Source organism: Chiloscyllium plagiosum, chromosome 9 (genome assembly GCF_004010195.1).
Source record: "Chiloscyllium plagiosum isolate BGI_BamShark_2017 chromosome 9, ASM401019v2, whole genome shotgun sequence".
Lineage (NCBI taxonomy): Eukaryota > Metazoa > Chordata > Chondrichthyes > Orectolobiformes > Hemiscylliidae > Chiloscyllium > Chiloscyllium plagiosum.
The window spans coordinates 18,732,225-18,753,977 of NC_057718.1; the positions used below are offsets into that span (position 1 = coordinate 18,732,225).

At 42.1% G+C, this 21,753-nt stretch overlaps 1 long non-coding RNA gene across 1 annotated transcript in view; it reads right to left on the minus strand.

Annotated features, from left to right (window-relative positions):
* Nucleotides 1-2,430: 2,430 nt before the first annotated feature.
* The window catches only part of LOC122553210, a 34,910-nt gene continuing 15,587 nt past the window's right edge, over nucleotides 2,431-21,753 (minus strand). The window contains exons 2-3 of the long non-coding RNA XR_006312632.1: nucleotides 4,103-4,298; nucleotides 2,431-3,178 (exon numbers count right to left, since the gene is read on the minus strand). This is a non-coding gene — a long non-coding RNA (uncharacterized LOC122553210). The remainder of the gene's footprint in view (nucleotides 3,179-4,102; nucleotides 4,299-21,753) is intronic.

Consider the following 21,753-nt stretch of genomic DNA (forward strand, 5'->3'; position numbering starts at 1 on the left):
TTTGGGTTTTCTCAGGAGAAAGGCAAGGGAAAATATACTCTCTTAGTTCTGTCGTGCTCATTTCCTCTTGTGCTAGTGATTATATACCCAATGTTGATTTTTCTTCAACTTGTTAAATTCAATCTTGAAGCGATCTAAATTTAGTAAGTAGAGTAATTAACAAAGGTGGAAGCAGAACATTGGAAACGGGCAACAGAGAGACAAAGTAACTGGGTATACCTCTGACAGATAAAGTTCAACGAGATAAAAGCGTGAGTTTTCAGAAAGTCGAAAGGGCTCTGATTTAAGCAAAATAGAGGCACAGACCAGAATCTAGAATTCTTATGTCTGAACACAGAACCCACCATTTCCATTGGGTGTGAAGGGGGTGGGAGTGGGAGGTAGTTGACATTTCTGCATTTCACAGCTGCAACAGTACAATTCAGAGAGCAGCTACCTTTTAAACAGAAGCAAGGTTTGTCATCCAGGTTTCTGAAACATGAGCCATGGGCTTTTGAAGTTTGAGGGAAAGCTGTAAACCAACAGGAGCTCTTTGACAAGGTAAGAGATCTCTTTGGTACTGTTAAGACTAAACATGACAATGTCAAAAAAGCAGATAAGGTCTTTGGAATGGTCACCCTGTCAAGTTATTTAAATATCCTGCTGTTTAAATTTTGGAACAAGTCAGCCAGCATGCATTTGAAAAGAAAATCAGTCTCTGCAATTTCAACAGATATTTGTGACATAAATCTGAATGCTAACATAATATGATTACTGTTTGACAAAGAGAAGTCAAAAAGAGGTTATCTATACTTGGTGAATAGCTATGTGAGAGGGGAGTTCTTCAGGGTGGTATTCTAACCTCAAACATTTTCTATTTTTTTTTGCTATTCCTTTACAGGATGTGGTGTCACTCCCAGGCCAGCATTTATTAAGCTAATTGCCCAGAGGGAGCTAAGTGTCAACCATATTGCTGTGGATCTGGAGACATGTGTAGGCCCGACCAAGTACTGACAGCAGTTTCCTTCCCTAAAGGTTATTAGAGGACCAGATGATTTCTTTTTCAACCATCAACAATGATTTCATGGTCATCATTAGACTTCTAATTCCAAACATGTTTTGAATTCAAATTCCACCATCTGCCACAGCAGGATTCAAACCTGGGTCCTCACAACAGTCACTGGATTAAAAGCCTAGAGATAATACCACTAGGCCATCACCTCCTCATAGTTGCTTCACAAATGACCTACATTCCATTCTGAGGTCAGAAGTGGAATTTTTGCTGATGCTTGCACAATGGCGAATATCATCCTGATTCCGCAGATACCGAATCAGTGCATATGCAGAAAGACATGGACAACATCCAGGCTGGACTGATAGATGGAAAGTAACAGTTGCGTCACACAAATGCCAGACAATGACTATCTCCAACAATAGAGACTTTAACCTTCAGCATTGATGTTCAATGATATTATCATTATTGCATTCTCCACTATCACTATCCTGGGGTATTACAATTGACCAGCCATTTGGCAATTGTGGCTACAAAAGCAGATCCATGACTAGGAATTTTCCTGTCTTCCCAACTAAAAGGCATAAATCAGAATTGTGATGGAATACTCTCCAATGTATGAATGGGTGCAGGTCCAACAACACTCAAGAAGCTCAGCACCATCCAGAACTAAGCAGTCTCCTTGATTGGCACACCATCCACAACTTTCAGCATTCACTCCCTCCACCACCATTGCACTGTGGTAGCAGTGTGTACCATTTACAAGTTCACCAAAGTAACTCATCAAAGCTCCTTCAACAATACCTTCTAAAGAAAGTACCTAGAAGGGCAAGTGCAGCAAGTACAGGGGAACACCACTGCTTGCAAGCTCACCTCCAAATTACCCACTGTCCTGATTTGGAACCATTCCTTCATTGTTGCCTGGTCAAAAGCCTGGATCTCTCTTTCTAACAGCTGTGTGGATGTCCCTACAGCCCAAGGACTGCATCATTTGAGGAAGGCAGTCACTTCCGTCACATTCTCCTGCATAATGTCCATGTCGCATGAATGAATAAAAACATGGAAATGTTTGAGTTATAAGAGATGAGTACTTGAAGTGACTTAAATATGTTGAAAAGGCTTTTATCAATGAGAGTTGAAAAGTGAGGCACTGGAAAAACACAGCAGGTTAGGCAGCATCCGAGGAGCAGGAGAGTCAATGTTTTGGGCATAAGTCCTTCATCAGGCCAAATGTTGATTCTCCAGCTCCTCGGATGCTGCCTGACCTGCTGTGCTTTTCCAGTGCCGCACTTTTCGACTCTGACTCTCCCACATCTGCAATCCTCACTTTCTTTTATGAATGAGAGTTATATTTTTAATAAAATGAAGGCTTCAATAGATACGGAGAAGGTTATTTTACTTCATCTGAGTATGGCACTTCATGTCAGGCCATGGTTGCTACTGGGTCAGTTGGCATTGAAGACACAAGGGCAAAGTGTGGTGGTGGGTCATAGGTTTGGATGAGTTGCATAAGTTGGAATAGGGAATATAAAGGGATAGGGGGATGAGTTAGGGGAAAGGAAGCTGTTGGTTGCCATGAGTTGGTATTAGGTTGGTGTGGAGGGAGGTCTAAGTGGTTGGTTGTAATTAGGTTGATGCCAGCCCCTGAATAAAGTCATGTTATCCCCTGCCAACTGCCATTCCCGTGCATCATCGGTATTAGCAAGATCACCGGATAGGCTTCGACACAGTAGCCATTTACGACTTTGTGCCAGCGAAAAGGTACTGGCCACAAAGGAACTCCCACCCCCACCAAGTGGGTTGGCATGTGGACACATAACCAGCAGCGGGTGTCTCTCCTCATTACACGGGCTGTCTGGGAAGCCAGGTGCAAAAAGCTTTTATGCAGAGGGGTGTCAGTTTAAAATCCATCTGTTCCCAAGGTCACAGTCCCCACAGTCACCACAGTCACAAGTATGGAAGGCATCTTTGTTGTTATCGGAGTCGGTTTCCACGCTGATTCTTTTGCAGTCGGTTCTATGTATTCTGTGGGGCTGCCTTTGTACCTTCACAGCCATGGGGGTGGTCAACAGCACCTAAAACAGTCCTTACCATCTTGGTCCCAGCTTCTTTCATTCCAAGTCCTGGCTCGGCAGCGCGGTACTCCCCTTCAGGCAGATCACCGATCTCTCGGTAAGCCTGGCATACCTGCGAATGCAAATTTTGGAGAGATTGGTTAGCCCCTGCAGGTAAGCCCTGACCTCCTCTCCCAGGGTGTTCATATCTGGTCTCTCAGGGAGGGGGGGGGGGGGGGGGGGAGGATCGGACTATCCCATGGGGTCCTCATGGATTTCCCGTAAACCACCTCAGCAGGAGACAGACTGGTTTTGCTTGAAGGGGTAACCCTCATGTGGAAGAGGGCCAAGGGTAGGACCTTCAACCAACCTCTCCCTGTTTCCTGTTTTAGTATGGCCAGCTTATTTTTTTGGGGGGTACCATTTGCTCATTCCATCACTCCAGCCACCTTTAGGTGGTGAGTGCAGTGGAATTGTTGTTTTATTGCGAGTTCCCTGCAGATCCCCTGGTTAATTTTAGCCACAAAGTATAGCCCATTGTCTGAGCTTATTGTCTCTGGGAGTCCATAGTGGGGAATTATTTCTCTCAACAATATTTTTACCACTGTTGCAGCCGTGTTGTCTGTTGTTGGGATTGCCTCAGTCCATCCGCTGAATACATCTACTATTACAAAACAATACTTATAACATTGCTCCCTGGTTAATTCTATGAAATCCAGTTGTAGACAATTGAAAGGCCCACCAGGCAAGGAGGTAGTCCCTGAACTGCAAGGTATCCCATTTCCAGCATTAGTCTTTCTGCGGATCATGCTTTGGCTTGTTTCTCAGCTATTGTTTTGGAAATCAGGGTGCCACCAGGTTTGTAGCAAAATGCTGACCATTCCCTCCTTGCCTCGGTGTGTACCGTTATGTACATAATCCACCAAGATTGGTCAAAGCAAAGAAGGAACATAGACCTGTCCCACAGTTTGCTATGAACATCAAGGGTGCACCCCATCTGTAACCCACAGTCTGTGTTCCTCTGTAGGGGCGTCCCCCTGGTAAGAAAGTATCTCACCCATGTCTGGCATACCCGTCCTCATACTTTTTGTAACGAGGCGTTGCTGTGAGCCCATTGGAACCAGGAAAGTGGACTGTAACGCTGCCTGCTTGCTGGCGGCATCTATTTGCATGTTGCCCTTGGAGATTCTGTCAGCGGTACCAGTGTGAGCTTAACATTTGATCATCGCTAGGCTGGATGGTAACTGCAAGGCCTGCAAAAGATTATACACAAAAACAGCGTTACTAATGGGTTGCCCGATGGAGATTAAAAATCTCCTATGTTCCCATAAGGCGCCATGGTCGTGGGCAACACCGAAAGCAGAATGAGAGTCCGTATAAATATTGGCCAAACTCCCTTCCGCCCGGATGCAAGCCCGAGTGAGGGCAAACAATTCAGCCTTCTGTCCTGACAGTGGAATCTCAAAGCCACTGGATCAACCACTTCAGAATCCATCGCAATCGTGTATCTGGAGCATCACTGACCTGTAGGTGAAATAAAACAGCTGCCATCCACATAAAAAGCAAAGTCCGCATGTTCAAGTGGCAGGTCTGAGGTATTTCTGTCCCAATGAAATTCATCAGGACTGGCTGAAGGTGCATTGTGATCATGGGGCAGCTGAACAATCTCAGTTTTTGTGTGACTTGGGGTTGTTCTGGTCATCCCAATAATAAATAAGGGCTCTCCTCATCTGTGTCCTGGTGTTCTCAGACCAATCCATATTATATGTGCATACCATACACGTGACACTCGAGGTGTCCTCTTTGAATCTGTTGTTTAATTCATCGTAAGTCTGGGCTGGTCCCTTTCCGTCACCCTTGCCCATTTGTTCCTGCCACTTAGTAACTTTCTCTAGTGACAAGATCATACAACAGAGGGCAAACAGATCCCAAGGTGTTGCATTGTCCATTTGAATTGTGTGCCAGACATATTGGGTGAATTGGATAGGTTTATCTTTAGCGACTGGAGCCTGATTCATTATCATGATCATCGCTTGGGGTTTCCAGGGGACATAGATCCCGATAATTGGTGGCTTGTCTTCCTCATCTGCCTTGGGGTTCAGTAGCTGTCTTATGGGGAGCACAGTTTTGGGTGAGTGACATGGAGATGGTGAACTCCAGTGCAAAGGTAACAGGGTGCCGCTGGTTTCCTAGAGCACATCTTAACCCGATCAGCTATACAGGTTTTCTCAGGACTCGGGTACAGCAACGGGGACGGAGTCATAGGGGGCTCAACGGGAGGCACCAGGGTAGCATCCCCATTCCCCCTCTACCTCGGTATCATTCCCTCCCTCCTCAAACAGGGTTGGTATGCCACACCTGAGCTCAGGATCCCAAGAAATGCTTAAGTTCTCCAGCTTTGTTGCTTTAGCCCCTCTTATTTATCTTATTCAGCTTTAGCTTCTTTATGCTGTTTCTCCTGTTCCCTTTTTCTTAAAATGCCATTAATACATCCAATAAAGTATTACCTCCATACTGAATAGAAATAGTAGTGTAAAGAATCCTATCAATTAGATTTGTCCTACTCCTAGGCAAGCTTATCGAGTAAAAATAAAAGTGGCTACCGCGGAAAAGCTTCAACCTCTTGTTTCAGTGCCAGTGCTTTGCATGAGGAACACAAAGTCTCACTTTCCCTTAATGGTTCCTCACTTGCTTTGCTACCTCCATGTTTCCTCATATTGGCATAACTTCTGTCACCAATTGAACATTAATCAATGCAGCCATCCTTTAAAGTAACCATGAGGCAATGACACAGATCACTGACAATGTAGAAAGGTATGAAGCCTTGCCAATTAATTAATTAACTGTGATAATGCAGTTCAGGATAGTACAAATTGTTTTAAAATATTGAGTAATAAGCATATTTAATGAGAGACAGAAACTGAACAAGTGACTAGACATCGTATTGTGAAGTAATAAGAACGAATAAACAGATTTCAAAGCCAAAGAAATGATTCAAATTTTAGTGTTGTATATATGAAATTGAGCAGGATTACATGCATATCCTACTTAGCTGACCAACTCACAAGTTTTCTTTCCTATCGAGTAGGAGTTTTGTTAAGAGTCTTTAATATAAACTGAAAATTCAATGGAACTGATCCCTTTGTGGCTTTCTAACTTCCTCAGTATAATACCTCAGGAATGGAGGAGCCTCACTCATGGGAAATGAGCCAACAGCCTCATGGAGTATCTGTAAACACCCACAACCCAGAGATATTAAGAATTAGCAGCTAACTATGAGCGCAGCAGTATTAGCCAAATGTTTAGCTAGAGGTGCAGCTAGTTCTGTTGCACAAATCATCAGTCAGAGAGATGTTGTCAGGGCCCTTAGGTTTACCTGTACGTAACATGCTCAGCCTGTTTCCCAATATCATGTGGAGGGAATCAAGTTGGCTAAAAGACTGTGCACTGGCAGCTCCGTAATCCCACTGACATCACTGGGATTGCAACTCGTCCCCAGTTTTGAAGAACCAGGAGCCCAGGACACAAGGGTCACATGACACAGATCAGAAGGAAGCCACTGGGTAGAGGTTGAGTTGAAAAGGACAGGAGGGAAGGTCAGTTGTGATGGGAGGTGAGGGAGACGTGTGACACTTTGGTACAGATACCTCATTCATGGAAGGGATCCTGCACCCAAGGCCTAAGCAGGGGTGACCTCCAGTTCCCTCACCACTAAAACACTCTTGTCCCCTATCCTTGGCTGATGTGGCCATTCATTTAGCTGCTTAAGAGTTTCAGTAAGTGGACTGCCCCAGGCCTCCCCACTCTCTCAAATTTCAGACAGGTTGAGGGCAAGTGGGAAGGCTAGCTGGGGAATTTTGCAGGTCCCTACATTTACAAATCTGCTGGTTGCAGGGGACTCGTCAAATTCTGCCCAATGTCAATGCTAAGAGGATGAGAATGGTTGCGAGTATAAAAAAGTGCAATGAAGCCAGAGGAATATAATTTTTAAAATGTGCTGAGCTGATACTTTGTATTTACTTACAATAAGGATCATTTACTGCCAATTAGCACAGGAAACACTGACTCAGCTGTAGCATCCATAAAGGAACTGGAACAGTTTAACAGCAAATAGGTGTAAAAAGATATAAAAATGAAAAATAGTTCCATCAGGTTTGGGACCAGAATGGCAATTTTAATATTATAAATTAGTTGAATTACATTTCACCGACCAATGTCCTTGTGATGTGAGGTTTCTAAAGTAAAATATTTGGTAGCATATAATACAAAATCTATAGGAATGTGGGTGGCGGGGGGGGGGGGGGGGGTGCTATGGAGGGCCTTGTTAATATGAATTAGTAAGTGGCCAAAACATTCAAGTGTCAGCAAGGCGGCTACTCTTCCCTACAATTGCAATGGGTTTGACTACAATCTTACAAAGCTCTACAACTGCACATGGGCCCTTCAGGATCGAGAAAAAGGCTTTTCTTTTGAGGGAATGTGTTGTTCTGATAAAGTGGGCTTTGCTCTCAAAATATGAACTTGTCCTTTATTTTCAGATATTGATAGATCTCCCACGTGTGTCCATTTCATAGTGCTTTGCTTTCAAATTGTCAGCACATTACTTCAAATCTCTCTTACAATCCACCTGGCAATGAAGCATTTCTCCCTGGTGAGTAAATGAAATGCTGGCATCTCAAGTTGTACAGCACTGTGTAAGCAGCACAAGCTTGCTTGGAATTCAAATGGAAGGATTATTTTATTGTCTACTTCCATAAATGCAGCAGCACTTTATTTTCAAATAAATATGAGTGAAGTTGGGAACTTTGCTCAGTTGTCCCTGTACATTATGTTTGGCAGCTGCTGCTCTTTAACCTTCAAAGGCTCTGCAGGAGATCAAGTATTCGGTCAATGTTGCACTAGTTAACTCAGTTGACAGTATCCTATATTCATTTGTGGAGATGCATTTTAGGGTTTGAAGTTCAGCTGGTATCTTATCTGCTTAACTGGTTTACACCCTAATTGTCTAGTGGCATTATTGCAGGGAATTGCGAGTGTCACAGCCAGCAGTCTTGTCCACCAGAAGAGGGTTTAGCTTGCCATACAGCCCCCTGTGGTTTGTAGCACATAGTGGTTGCAGCATTTGATTGCATTGGCCTAAGGCTTAACAGTTCCCTTGTAGCTCCTTCATTCCATACATAATGCAAATAATATGAATAATAGTCAATATTTCATCGTCAAGCCAAACAAGAAAAAAGGCAACATCCTTTTATCTATAATGTCATCAATATAACGCATTTGTTTATGTCATATACACATTTACTGTCGTGGTAACTCTGAACCTCTGACAAGTTGGAGAGAATTTACAGCTCCATAGAGTGTAATCAAACTGTACACAGCATGATAGATAGGAGAAATGGATTTAGAAAACAGGAAATTCATCATAGCCCGAATTAAATTGTGTAAAGTTACTATGTCCTGAATCGTAGACTTTACAGACAGAATGGTTGTAGGCTCAAACAATTGGCCTCAGGACACCTGGATTGGGGACAGCAGATGTCAAAGGCAGTTCCCACTCTTGACTGCAATGTACTGACTTTCTGTTGGTATCAGGTACATATTTTGAATGGTTGTATGTCATTACCATGTATATTGGGAGTTACACAGCACACAGTGAAGATGAAGGATAACATTGAGTTCAATGTCTATTGAGGAGAAAGTGAGGTCTGCAGATGCTGGAGATCAGAGCTGGAAATGTGTTGCTGGAAAAGCGCAGCAGGTCAGCCAGCATCCAGGGAACAGGAGAATCGACGTTTCGGGCATAAGCCCTTCTTCAATGTCTATTGGCCCTACACCAGCACAAGGAAACATTTGCAGGGCTAGGAGGAAAGAATAAAAGAGTGGGACTAAACCTACAACTCAAAAAGCTAGTTCAAGCATGATGACATAGGTGGTTTACCATTATATAATTCACAGAATGGTACCCAAACTATTTTGAGTCTAGATTAGAGTGATGCTGGTAAAGCACAGCAGTTCAGGCAGCATCCGAGGAGCAGTAAAATCGACGTTTCGGGCAAAAGCCCTTCATCGGGAATATAGGATTCCTGATGAAGGGCTTTTCCCCGAAACGTCGATTTTACTGCTCCTCGGATGCTGCCTAAACTGCTGTGATTTTCCAGCACCACTCTAATCTAGACTCTGGTTTCCAGCATCTGCAGTCATTGTTTTTACCTAAACTATTTTGAGTGCCTATTGACCTTCTAGAGTACAAATGCAAGAAACAATATGACATTCCCAGCAAAGCTTTGGCAAGTCAAAGCTAATGCAGGCTTCAACTGATTACAGATTGAGCTACCAATTTGGAATTTAGCAAGGCATATTAGTTGCAAACAGTATGTATTTAATTCCTATGTTGTGCTGCATGAAATGTTACTGCTTGCTACCTCTAAAAATGATGCAGACATCTAGTGCAATCCCAGGGCTCAGCTCATGTTGACAGGAAAGATAGGAACATTTCTCATGTGGTTTGTAACATCATTGGAGCTTCGAAATTGAGTTGCCTTTTTCTCCTTCTTTAGCATCTGTTGTGCTGCATTTATTTAATTCAAATGATCAGTTGTGATGGATTCAATATCGATTATCGTATGGTAAATCATGTTGTTTTGGCTGGAACTGGTACTCCAGGGAGCAGAGGCGGAGGAATTGCGAATAAGAGATAGAATTTTTGCAGAGGCAGGGTGGGAGAATGTGTAATCCAGGTAGCTGTGGGAGTTGATGGGTGTGTAGAAAATGTCAGTGTTGAGTCGGTCACTGTTGATGGAGATGGAGAGGTCCAGGAGGGGGACAGGGGTGTCAGAGATGGTCCAGGTGAATTTAAAGTCGGGGTGGAATGTGTTGGTGAAGTTGATGAACGGTTCAACCTCCTCGTGGGAGCAAGAGGTGGTGCCAATGCAGTCATCAATTTAGCGGAGGAAAAGGTGGGGAGTGGTGCCGGTGTAACTACAGAAGATAGACTGTTCCATGTAGCCAACAAAGAGACAGGCCTAGCTGGAGCCCATGTGGATGCCCATGGATACCCCTTTTGTCTAGAGGAAGTGGGAGGATTCGAAGGAGAAATTGTTGAGGGTGAAGACCAGTTCAGCCAAACGAATAAGAGTGTCAGTGGAAGGGTACTGATGGGGACGTTGGGAGAGGGAGAAATGGAGGGTTGGGAGGCCCTGGTATTGGCGGATGGAGGTATACAGGAACTGGATGGCCATGGTAAAGATGAGGCATTGGGGGCCAGATAAACAGAAGTCTTGGAGGATGTGGAGGGCGTGGGTGGTGTCCCAAATGTATGTATTTTCTGATGAAGGGCTTTTGCCTGAAACATTGATTTTCCTGCTTCTCAGATGCTGTCTGACCTGCTGTGCTTTTCCAACACCATCCTCTTGACTCTAATCTCCAACATCTGCAGTACTCACTTTTGCCTATGTTGTTTTAGCTGCCTGTTTAGAATTCAACATTGGCTAGACACCACGGCCTGCCATTTACTGACAAACCTGACAGTGCAAAAACCTGATCATTTCATACATTCCTTTCCCATAAAACCGGGAGCAGTCACTTGAACACAGTTTCTCACACTTTGGGGCAATGAATGCTTTATGGACGAACATGCATTGTGATTATGGATAATTTAGCTAATCCAAACTATTGCATCCAATATACACAATACAATATCACACACAATACAGTCCACATGACCGTGAAAGCTCCTTGACTATAATTTAACCTGTTGCAAAAGGCAAACAGCGAGGCCAGGAAAAACGTGTTAATGCTCCCGTGAGTGCCACGTGTGGTCAAGTGAAACATACAGAATATCAGCCTAATGTTAAATCATAAATAATTCAGGCCTGACCGGCTGCACTTCACAGATAATATTCCCACGATCCCAAAAGGACTTCAACCTTTGTCTTCATCAGAATATTTGATCAATTGTCTCTGCTTGCTGCTATAATTTTCAATCTCTTTCAGACCGAATAGCTATCCAACCTTTTAGTAAAGGGTTTGACTAGTGCAGCATCCACTACTTTCGATGGTTTGCTAATATTGCATTCACATCATGTTCAGGCCTATGATCAAAATTAAAATTTTCAAATTCAATAATCTGGTCATATCTGTTCTTCCAAAGGGTTAATATTCTTCCTTTGGTATGATACAGAAAGAAAATGGATTCATGAAGCCCCTTACTGGCTGTCTCAAAGTCCATTACTACCAATGACAGGCTTATTATGTGGAAAAAGGCAGCAAGATCCCCCTAACTGCATAGAAACAAATGAAAAGTTCACAGGATTACAGTGAATTTGAAATGGTTTGTGAGAATGGATGCTGTGTCCAGAGCAGATGCCTGATTTTTTTGGACATATTAAAGGGCCCAAAATGACTCCCCAATTAAATTAAAAAAGGAGGTTACTGCCAGCTCTTGTCTGTTGGAAACTTGTCCAATGTGACATCACCATTACATTCGCCATTTACATTCAACCTGAGTCGTTTAACAGGAGATGCTCTGTTGATTTTACAAAAACTGGACTCAATGATTGTGGAAAACATTGCAAGGGAAGTATTGATGGCAGAAGTGGAGATTAACGTTGTTGACACTATGTGACAGGAAGATATTATGGCAAGGTACTTTACATGAGTAGGCAAAGGTGGCAGAATGGATCAGTGCCAGAACTCTTACACACACCCCTCAAGACAATTCATGAAAAAGTTCAATGACCATACTAGGCTAGCTTTTAATTCATATTCTCAATCCTCTTTCCATAACTTGGCACTCACACCCCTTCTCCTTGATACCCAACAATCTCTCCAGCACGTTTCACTCCATCTTTTGCTGCACTGCTCTGCACCAGTCACTCTCCTCACTATTTCTTCCCTCATCATCTTGAACCTTTTACATCTTCAATAGACCAGCAACAGGATTCTACTCTGAAGAAGTTTCATGACTCTAGAACTGAGACAGTCTCCTCTTGCAGGGCAAGTACACTTGTAATAAGATGGAGTAAGGAACCGGACGAAAAGGCTTCATCCATTTACTTTCCACTTAAGGAAACGCCAATCAACACCTTAGTTAATGGGTCTGCTGAGGTTGCAGGAGACCACCTATAGCATTTACACACAGCTCTCCATGGTTCCCAATCTCATTTCAATCTCACCCTTGAGTGTTATGGATGGCAAACTGTTGTTATTTCCAGAAAATGATAACCTGTCTCTTTTTCCCCATGTCTCTAAGTATTAACTCTTGTTCCTTGCTTTTGTTCCTGGTTCAGCCTTGTCTGAGCAGAAGGATGAGTAGGGAATTGGTGAACAGAAAGCATAATTGAATTGACCAAATACTTATAGTCACCAGCGCTGAGACAGGCTCAGAGTGTAAACCAGATGGATCTTCACATGAAGATGCATTCACTTCTAGTACGCAGGAGGATTGGATGACCCAGGCAGCTGCTAGCCAAAGAAAAAGCTAATAGTTCTCCAGTTTGGGGTACAGGTGAAGATGAAAAGGGCCCACTATCCATCAGAAAGCTGATAGTAATCCACATAGATCTGCTAGCTCTGTGCTTCAGCTCCTGCCAAGGCACCTGAACTCCTGCTTTAGATTCTGCTGCCATTCCAACAATGACAAAACAGGTCAAACTCATTCACAATGAACCAAGGAAAATCTACCGGGGTAGAATCATTAGCCTTGGTATTAACAAGAGTGGTATGTAGTCGGAGTTTCAGGCAGGAAACTTGAAAATCCTGCATGCTCAAGTCCACACTCTGATATGTTCCCTGTCTGAAGAACGTGTGAATGAGTGGCTTGCCTTTCAATCAGGTGGGACCATTCTGGAGCATGTAATTGGCTTATGTAGGTCCAATCATGATCAGCAATGGGAGTACAGTATATAATCTCAAAATTGTTGAGAGTCACCTAGATAAGCCTGCCTGTTACCATAAAGCATGTAAAACAGGTTGAGCCACAGGCTAGGTAAAAATGAGGACTGCAGATACTGGAAACCCGAATCTAGATTAGAGTGGTGCTGGAAAAGCACAGCAGGTCAGGCAGCAACCAAATGAGAAAATGCTGGAAAATCTCAGTGGATCTGGCAGCATCTGTAAGGAGAGAAAAATGCTGACCCTTTGTCAAAGCTAAAAAGAGGGAGAAATAGGGAAGTATTTATAGGGCTGAAAGAGGTGAGTCATGGCTCCAGAAGCAAAGGTAACAATAAAGAGATGATAATGACAATGCGTAGAGAGATTATAGAGAGATTAGGAACTGTGAATGACCAAACTGAAGCCAGTGCAATGTGACAAAATATGTGGGGGATGGGGGAAATGGGTGAAGGAGAGGCAAAATGGAAAACAGGGGAGAAGGTAGCAAACAGGAAAGAGGAGAGGAAAAAGTTGATGAGAGAGTGGGGAGCGAGTGAAAGAGAGACAATCAAGAAATAAGAGGTACAGAACAGTGAAAAAAAATATTTAAAAAAATAAATGAAATAAAATTACAGAGCAGAATGAAAACAGAGGGGTCGAGATGGGATAATCATCTGAAGTTGTTGAATTCAATGTTGAGACCGGCAGGCTGTAACGTGCCTAGTCGGAAGATGAGATGCTGTTCCTCCAGTTTACGTTGAGCTTCACTGGAACATTGCAGCAGGCCAAGGACAGACATGTGGGCATGGGAGCAGGATTGTGTGTTGAAGTGGCAAGCCACGGGAAGGTCCGGGACCTGATTGCATACAAACCGAAGATACTCAGCAAAGCGATCACCCAGTCGGCGTTTTGTCTCTCCGATATAGAGGAGACCACATTGGGAGCAATGAATGCAATAGACCAAATTTAAAGAGGTACAAGTGAAACGCTGCTTAATCTGAAATGATGTTTGGGGCCTTGGATGGTTAGCATGGAAGAGATAAAGGGGCAGGTGTTGCACCTTCTGCGATTGAATGGGAAGGTGCCGTGTGTGATGGGAGAGGTGTTAGGTGTGATGGAGGAGTGGACTAGGTTGTCTCGGAGGGAACGATCTCTGCGGAATGCAGACACGGGGAGGGAAGGGAAGATGTGTTTAATGGTGACGTCGTGTTGGAGTTGGTGAAAATGGCGAAGGATTATTCTTTGCATGTGAAGGCTGGTGGGGTGAAAGGTGAGAACAAGAGGGACCCTATCCTTGTTCTGGGAGGGGAGAGAGGGGGTGAGGGTCATGGCGCAGGAGATGGACCACACGCTGTCGAGAGCCCTGTCAACAACTGTAGGTGGGAAGCCACGGTTAGAGAAGAAGGAACACATATTAAGAGCACCACTTTGGAAAGCGGTCTCATCGGAACAAATGTGGCGGAGGCGAAGGAGCTGAGAGAAAGGGATAGAGTCCTTACAGTACGTAGGGTGAGAAGAGCTGTAGTCCAGATAGCTGTGGGAGTCAGTGGGCTTGTAATGGATAATAGTGGACAGACTATTGCCAGAAATGGAGACAGAAAGATCAAGGTCAGGCAGCATCCAAGGAGCAGGAAAACCGACGTTAAGGGCTTTTGCCCAAGACGTCGATTTTCCTGCCCCTTGGATGCTGCCTGACCTGCTGTGCTTTTCCAGCACCACTCTATGCCAGACTTGAGCCACAGGCTACCAACCCCACAAAAATATTTAAGATAACTGATTGTCCTTTGTTCCACTATCATTTATCCTCTAAGTATCTCATGCTCTGGAATTCCCTGCCAAAACATCTCCATCTCAATTTTGTCCTTTATGACCTAGTTCTTAGTGACCTGACCTAACATCACCTTTATGTGGCTGAGGATCATAATTTATTTCATTATGCATCTGTGAGGCACCATGTCCAATTTAATACATTAAAGGCACTATGTAAATATAGTGTTGTTGTTGTTAATTGGAGGTCGGCTGGTGTCAGATTTTAGATGGATTGGCACGTTTGATCTAACAACAACCCACACACATTTGGATTCTAAAATTCAACACATAGAGTCGTATAACACAAATTAGATAATCATCCCTGGGATTGCTCTCTAAAAGAACTTTCCATTTAGTTCCTCAGCACCTCATCCTTCCCCAGAGCAGTCCTAATGTTTTACTTTCAAAACGTTTGTACTCAATTTCTTTTTTACAAAATTAGTAATGAATCTGTTTCCAGCATTGTTTCAGGAAATGCATTTCAGAACAAAACAACTTGTTAAAAAGTCCTGCCCCCTCACCTCCCCACCTCTGCCCAGTTCTTTACACTTAAAAGTTTTTAATTTAACTTAAGGTGCTATTCATGTAAATCCCACTCACATTCTCTTTTCATGTTTAACAACCTCCATCACTCTCATGGGGCTTTTATTCCAATTGTTCTTTTCAAAGCTGCTGCTGTTTAAATACAAAGCATCAACAAGAAAGGCTAACATTTGCATAGCAACTTTCACATTCTCAGGACATTCCAAAGCTCATGATATCAAATGAAGTACTCTTGAACTATCTCTCTTCTTCACAGTCCCTTGGTATCCCGGCGTTTTTTGCTTCCACTCTGATTCAATGGCACTGAAATGGGGGAGGCAATGATAAGATGGTATTATCACTGTGCTGTTAATCCAGAGACCCAGGCAATATCCTGAGGAGCTAGGTTCAAATCCCACCACAGTAGAAGGTAGCATTTTAATTCAAAAAATCTGGAATTAAGAGTTTGCTGAAGACCATGAATCCATTGTCAATTGGTGGCAAAACCTAACTGGTTCACAATGTCCTTTAGGAAGGAAGGAAACTGGACTTGTATACAGCCTAACCAATGACATCCTCATCACATGAATGAAGAAAACAAACAAAAGCTGATAATTCTAATTTATGATCGGCAGACCATGAGTTTGTGTTTGAAGGGTTTGATGCATGGGCTAGTTTGGAGGTTTGCACTCTCCTTCCAACACCTCAGACCTGGACATTCCTGATGAAGGTTTGCACTGTGTTCAACACACTATTCTCAAATGAGCTGTCCCCAATTAGATCAGACACAACGCTGGGTGTTCTATGAGCTGATGGGTATATTTAACCTGTTCGTGGAAACTTTGACAATGTCCTCCAAGTGTTTCTGTTGAGGATCTTCAGCTATAACTGATTGTAGAATAAAGTAATTGTAGAAGGCAATGAGATGTTCCTCCTAATTGAGGTGGTTGTCATAACAGTGCTTCAGTGCTGGGGAAGTGGCTTATGATAGGATGCTGTTGGACTGCCTTACTTATCGCCAGATTTGAGGTGGAGTCCTGTCATAATGTATGAAAAGTGGCAGGAAACTTACATGCAGCAAACCCCCAGTGATGATGACCAGCTTATCTTTCTATTGTCATTAAACAACAAAAAATCAAAAGAACTGCGGATGCTGGAAATCAGAAACAAAAACAGAAATTGCTGGAAAAACCAGTAAGTCTGGTAACATCTGTAGAGAGAAAGAAGGGTAAATGGTTTGGATCCAGTTTCAGGTAACTAGACCTGAAATATTAATTTTGTCTTCTCTCCACAGATGCTGCCAGACCTGCTTTCTGATTTAATTTTAATCTTTTTGTGATGATTGATGGATAAATAGCAGCCAAAGCATAGTGACAATGGTATGTATCATCTACAAGATGCACATGGAGTAACCTGCCTTTTTACAGTTTTCACCCAAATATTTGCCTTCTATCGCCTAGGAAGAAAGGATAAGTGGGTGTGTAGGAATACCACCTGCAAATTCCCCTTCAAGCTATCCTGAATTGATACCACATTGCCATTCACTGTCACTGGATTCAAATCCTGGTACTCCTTTTCTCACAGCACGATGAGTAGGAAAACACCAGATAAACTGCAGAGTTCAAAAAGGGATCTCAGCAGCAGCAGCTTCTGAAGGGGCAATGAGAAGTAAATGCTGGCTTTGACAGTGATGTCCACATTGCACGAAATATTTTTTCAAAGAGAACATCAGAAATCACTCCCCTTCTCTTCTGCTCAATGATGTCAGTTGATCTTCCATGTCCAACTGAGAGTAGATAGGGTAAGTAGTTTTATAAAGTTCACGTTGTGACGGTGCTGTGTTGCAGTGTCAACTTAAAGATTTATATCCAAGTCTTTAGTATCAAGCTTGAATGCAGTGTTTGACTCAAAAGTAAGAATGCTACTCACACAGCCAGAACTGAACTTTCCCTAATTTGTCGTCCCATGACTAATAAGGTGTATTGGAGCATAAACCTGCAAAGGGATATTGAAAGACTAAGTGAATTGGCATAACTGTGGCAGATGGAGTTCAGTGCAAGCAAGTGTGTACTTTCTAGATGTATGAAGTTAAATATAGTGGATGTCCAAAAAGACCTGGTGGTTCAGGTGCATAAATGTTTAAAATGTCATGTATGGGTGCAGAAAATAATTAAGGAAGTTTATGGAATGCTGGCCTTTATATCTATAGTACAAGCATGTAGAGGTTATGCTACAGTTATACAAAAGCATAGCTGGACCTCACTTGGAGTACTGTTAGCAGGGCAGAAAACCTTGGAAGGATAGATTGGCCTTGGAGGCAATACAACATAGGTTTATAAGAATGATACCCAGACTGCAGGAGTTATGATGAGAGATTACACAAATTAGGCCTATTTTCTCTAGGATTTAGAAGATTAAGAGTGATCCGATTGAAGTCATCAAGCTATTAACAGGAAAAGACAGGGTGGATAAAGATGAACGATTTCCAGTGATTGGGGATTCTAGAACTAAGGATCACAGTCTGTGAATTAGGGCCAGACTGTTCAGGAAGTAATTCTGCATACAAAGGATAGTAGATGCTTGAAACTTTGTTCCATAAATGGCAGTGGATGTTGGATCAGTTGTTAATTTTGAATTTGAGATGGATCAATTTTTGTCTAAAAAAAGGTATTAAGGGATATGGACTAAAACCTATGGAGTTAGGCCACAAAACAGCCATGATCTCATTGAATATGAAACAGGCTTGAGGGGCTGAATGGCCTACTCCTATTCATCTGATCCTACAGCCCATGTAACGGTATTGGGGAGAAATATTGGTCCGATACTCTTCTCTATTTCTTGGGTAAAGTTTTTTGTAATGTAAACATGTCTCTGAAGATTTCCTCTGTTACTACATTTGTTGCAAAGCACTAAACATGATGTTTTAGAATTCACCTCATTGAAAAGTGACATTGTACTATTTACAGTATGTTGGCAGATACTGTAAACATTGTTTATGCCATCCTGCAGAGCAGTGTTACTGTGTGGCTTATTGAGTGCTACAAAAATATAAATATTTAAACAACTGATAAGGATGAAAAGTGCTAGCATCAGGAATATACACTGCATGCCTCATGCTTACTTTTGAAATTAGAATATCTAAAGTAGAAACATAAAACCTAGGAGCAAGAAAAGGCCATTTGGCCCTTTGGGAGAGCTGTACTGTTCAAATAGATCATGGCTGATCTGGTTTTCTGCCTATAACACAAAATCCTCAATGGTTTGTCAATCAAAAATCTGTCTAATTCAGTCCTGATTAAACTACAGCCGCCAATATCTTCGGGGGAAGGGAATTTCACACACTAATGTCACCCTATGAGAAAACATTTGTCCTCATCTCTTGTCTTGACAGGGAGACGTTTCATTCTTAAACTACATTTGCATTTTAGTCTCACCTGAAAACATACTCCAGTATCTACATTAACCCCTCAAGATCTTATATGTTTCAATAAGGTGATTTTTTTATTCTCTTAAATTTCATTTTGGCACTGACTTAACCTATTCTACCTTTGGACAAAGAAATGATGTTCTTCTCAGGAATGGGCAAGTGAATCATCTTTAAGCTGTTTCTGAAGCAATTATATATTTTCTCAGATAAGGAGACTAAAACTGTACACAGTACTTCAGATGTAGTCTCACCAGTGTCCTGTGCAACCATACTTTCATACTTCAGTACCTGTGCAAGAAATGACAACATTTCATTGTTTCCCTAATTACTTATTTTACCTACATGCTGACTTAATGTGATTCATGTACCAGGACACCCAAATCCTGTACTGCCGGAATATGAACTCTATAATTTAAGTACTATACTCCTTTTTTACTCTGTCTGTCAAAGTGGACAATTTACATTTACCCATTTTAAATTGCATCTGCCAAATGTTTGCCCACTCACTTAACCTGCCCATAGTCCTTTGCAGAATCACTAACTCTTCTTGACAACTTATTTTCCTATCTATCTGAGCATCATCAGAAAATTTAACCACCACACATTCAGTTCCATCTTCAAAATCATTGATACAAAATACTAATTGTTGAGGATCCAACATTAATAAATGTGGCACTTCATTGCCTTGATCCTGCAAACCCCAAATAAGATCCATTTATCCACAATATCTGCTACCTGTTAGCTAACCAACTTTACTGTCATACTTTTTAACTTGATTTCCTGTTCACTTTGGCCAACTCTCTTTCCATACTCTCACAGTCTCATTTATTTAGTTTTAAAGTATTAGTCATCGATGCTTTCAAACTGAACATGAAAGTCTATCATGTTGTGAGCACCTTCACATGAGGTTATTGATTAATTCTGTCTCATTGCACATTATCAGGTCTAAGATCACCTGCTCCTTGGTTAGCTCTAATATGTATTGATCCAAGAAATTGTCCAAAATAAAAGTCTATGAACTAATTTTCTAACCGACCTTTGCTATTCTGATTCTGCCAATCTACATGTAGGTTAAAGTGTCCCCTAATTAAGTGAAGCTACCCATGATTATTGCAGTTTCTTTCTTATACTTGCAATTTGTTTGTTCCTATATGCTCTGTCCTAGAGTGTAACTACTGAAAGAGGCTTAAAAACCATTCTTAAAAATGACCTATTACTTCCTCTACTTCTTACATCTACCCAAACTGATTCTACACCTTGATCTTTCAAGTTAAGGTCAAGTCTTAGTATTAATGCCATCCTCAATCAGCTGGGCTAATGTACTATTTTTTCTTAGCTTTCTGTCATTCCAACATGACAAATACCCTTCAAAATTCATATCCCAGCATTACTCACTTTTCAACTATGTTTCTGTAATGGTTATCAAGTCATAAAAAATTTTCTGTGTCAATGCTAAAAATTAAGTCCTTTTGTTACAAATGTTGCGTATATTCAGATACAGGACTTTAAATTCTTTTTTTGTTGTCTTACCGTCTGCTGTCAAATTCTTATGTTTCCAGGTTCTGTCACTTCCTATCACAAACTGGTAATCGCTTTGCAAATTTCTTCCCTGCTCTATTATTTTGTTGTTTTCTGACCCTTTACCATATCTCACCTCACTTGATCCCTTCCATTGACTTATTAGTTTAAAGCTGTCACCACAACCCTGATTGTACAATTTGACAGAACACAGAGCATGGTTCAGGTGTAAGCCATCCCAAAAATACAGCTCTCATTTTCACCAAGACTAGTGTTAGTGCCAAATGAAGTGAAACTCTTTTCTTCCACACTATTTTTCTAGCCCCATGCACTCAATTCTCTATTTATCTAATACCAGTTGATTCTTACCTGTTTTTCATTCCAAAGAAGTGTTACTTTTAAAGGGAAAACTGCGACAGAAAAACTGTGGATTTAAATTCAGTGACTGTCTGGCATTGCCTTATGCAAAGCCCAGAGAATGTTGCACATGTAAATTATCAGGGTAACTTCAAATGGGGTGGGGATATTTAATCAGAAAGGATAATGACAGGCTGACTATCTCTCTCTCTTGGCAGAAAGCACCTCTTGCAGAGATATTTGTTTGATCCTCCAAAAGTATACAAGGACAGGGGTTAAAAAGTCAGTTTCAATCTACTAGAGAAGACAAGTGGGACCGGGTGCTCTCATGTATACCAACCTGGATTCATATGTTAGTATGTATCATGGTCACAGTCGAAGGACTATCTCAGAGTCACCCTGTGTTGCAGACAAAGGAAGATCCTGTCTCGCTCTGAGAGCTGAAAACCAGTTAATGGAAAGAAGATAACAAAGGACTCACTCTCTCTCACTCCGAATTCAATCACAGTCAAAAGTCATCAAAATTATAGAATTTAAACCAATCTGGAAAATACAGTATCATGAAGCTTGATCACCTGTCAATGTTACTGCTAACCCCTGCTGCAATGTCGAAATAAAAACTCTTCACAGAAAATTCAGAGGCTGATCTGTTTATGTGTGTTTTGTTTTAAGCTTATCTTTTTTCATTTACATAGAGCCATAGAGATGTACAGCATGGAAACAGACCCTTCGGTTCAACCCGTCCATGTCGACCAGATATCCCAATCACCTGTCAATGTTACTGCTAACCCCTGCTGCAATGTCGAAATAAAAACTCTTCACAGAAAATTCAGAGGCTGATCTGTTTATGTGTGTTTTGTTTTAAGCTTATCTTTTTTCATTTACATAGAGCCATAGAGATGTACAGCATGGAAACAGACCCTTCGGTTCAACCCGTCCATGTCGACCAGATATCCCAACCCAATCTAGTCCCACCTGCCAGCACCCAGCCCATATCCCTCCAAACCCTTCCTATTCATATACCCATCCATATGTCTCTTAAATGTTGCAATTGAACCAGCCTCCACCACTTCCTCTGGCAGCTCATTCCATACATGTACCACCCTCTGTGTGAAAAAGTTGCCCCTTAGGTCTCTCTTATATCTTTCCCCTCTCACCCTAAACCTATGCACTCTAGTTCTGGACTCCCCAACCCCAGGGAAAAT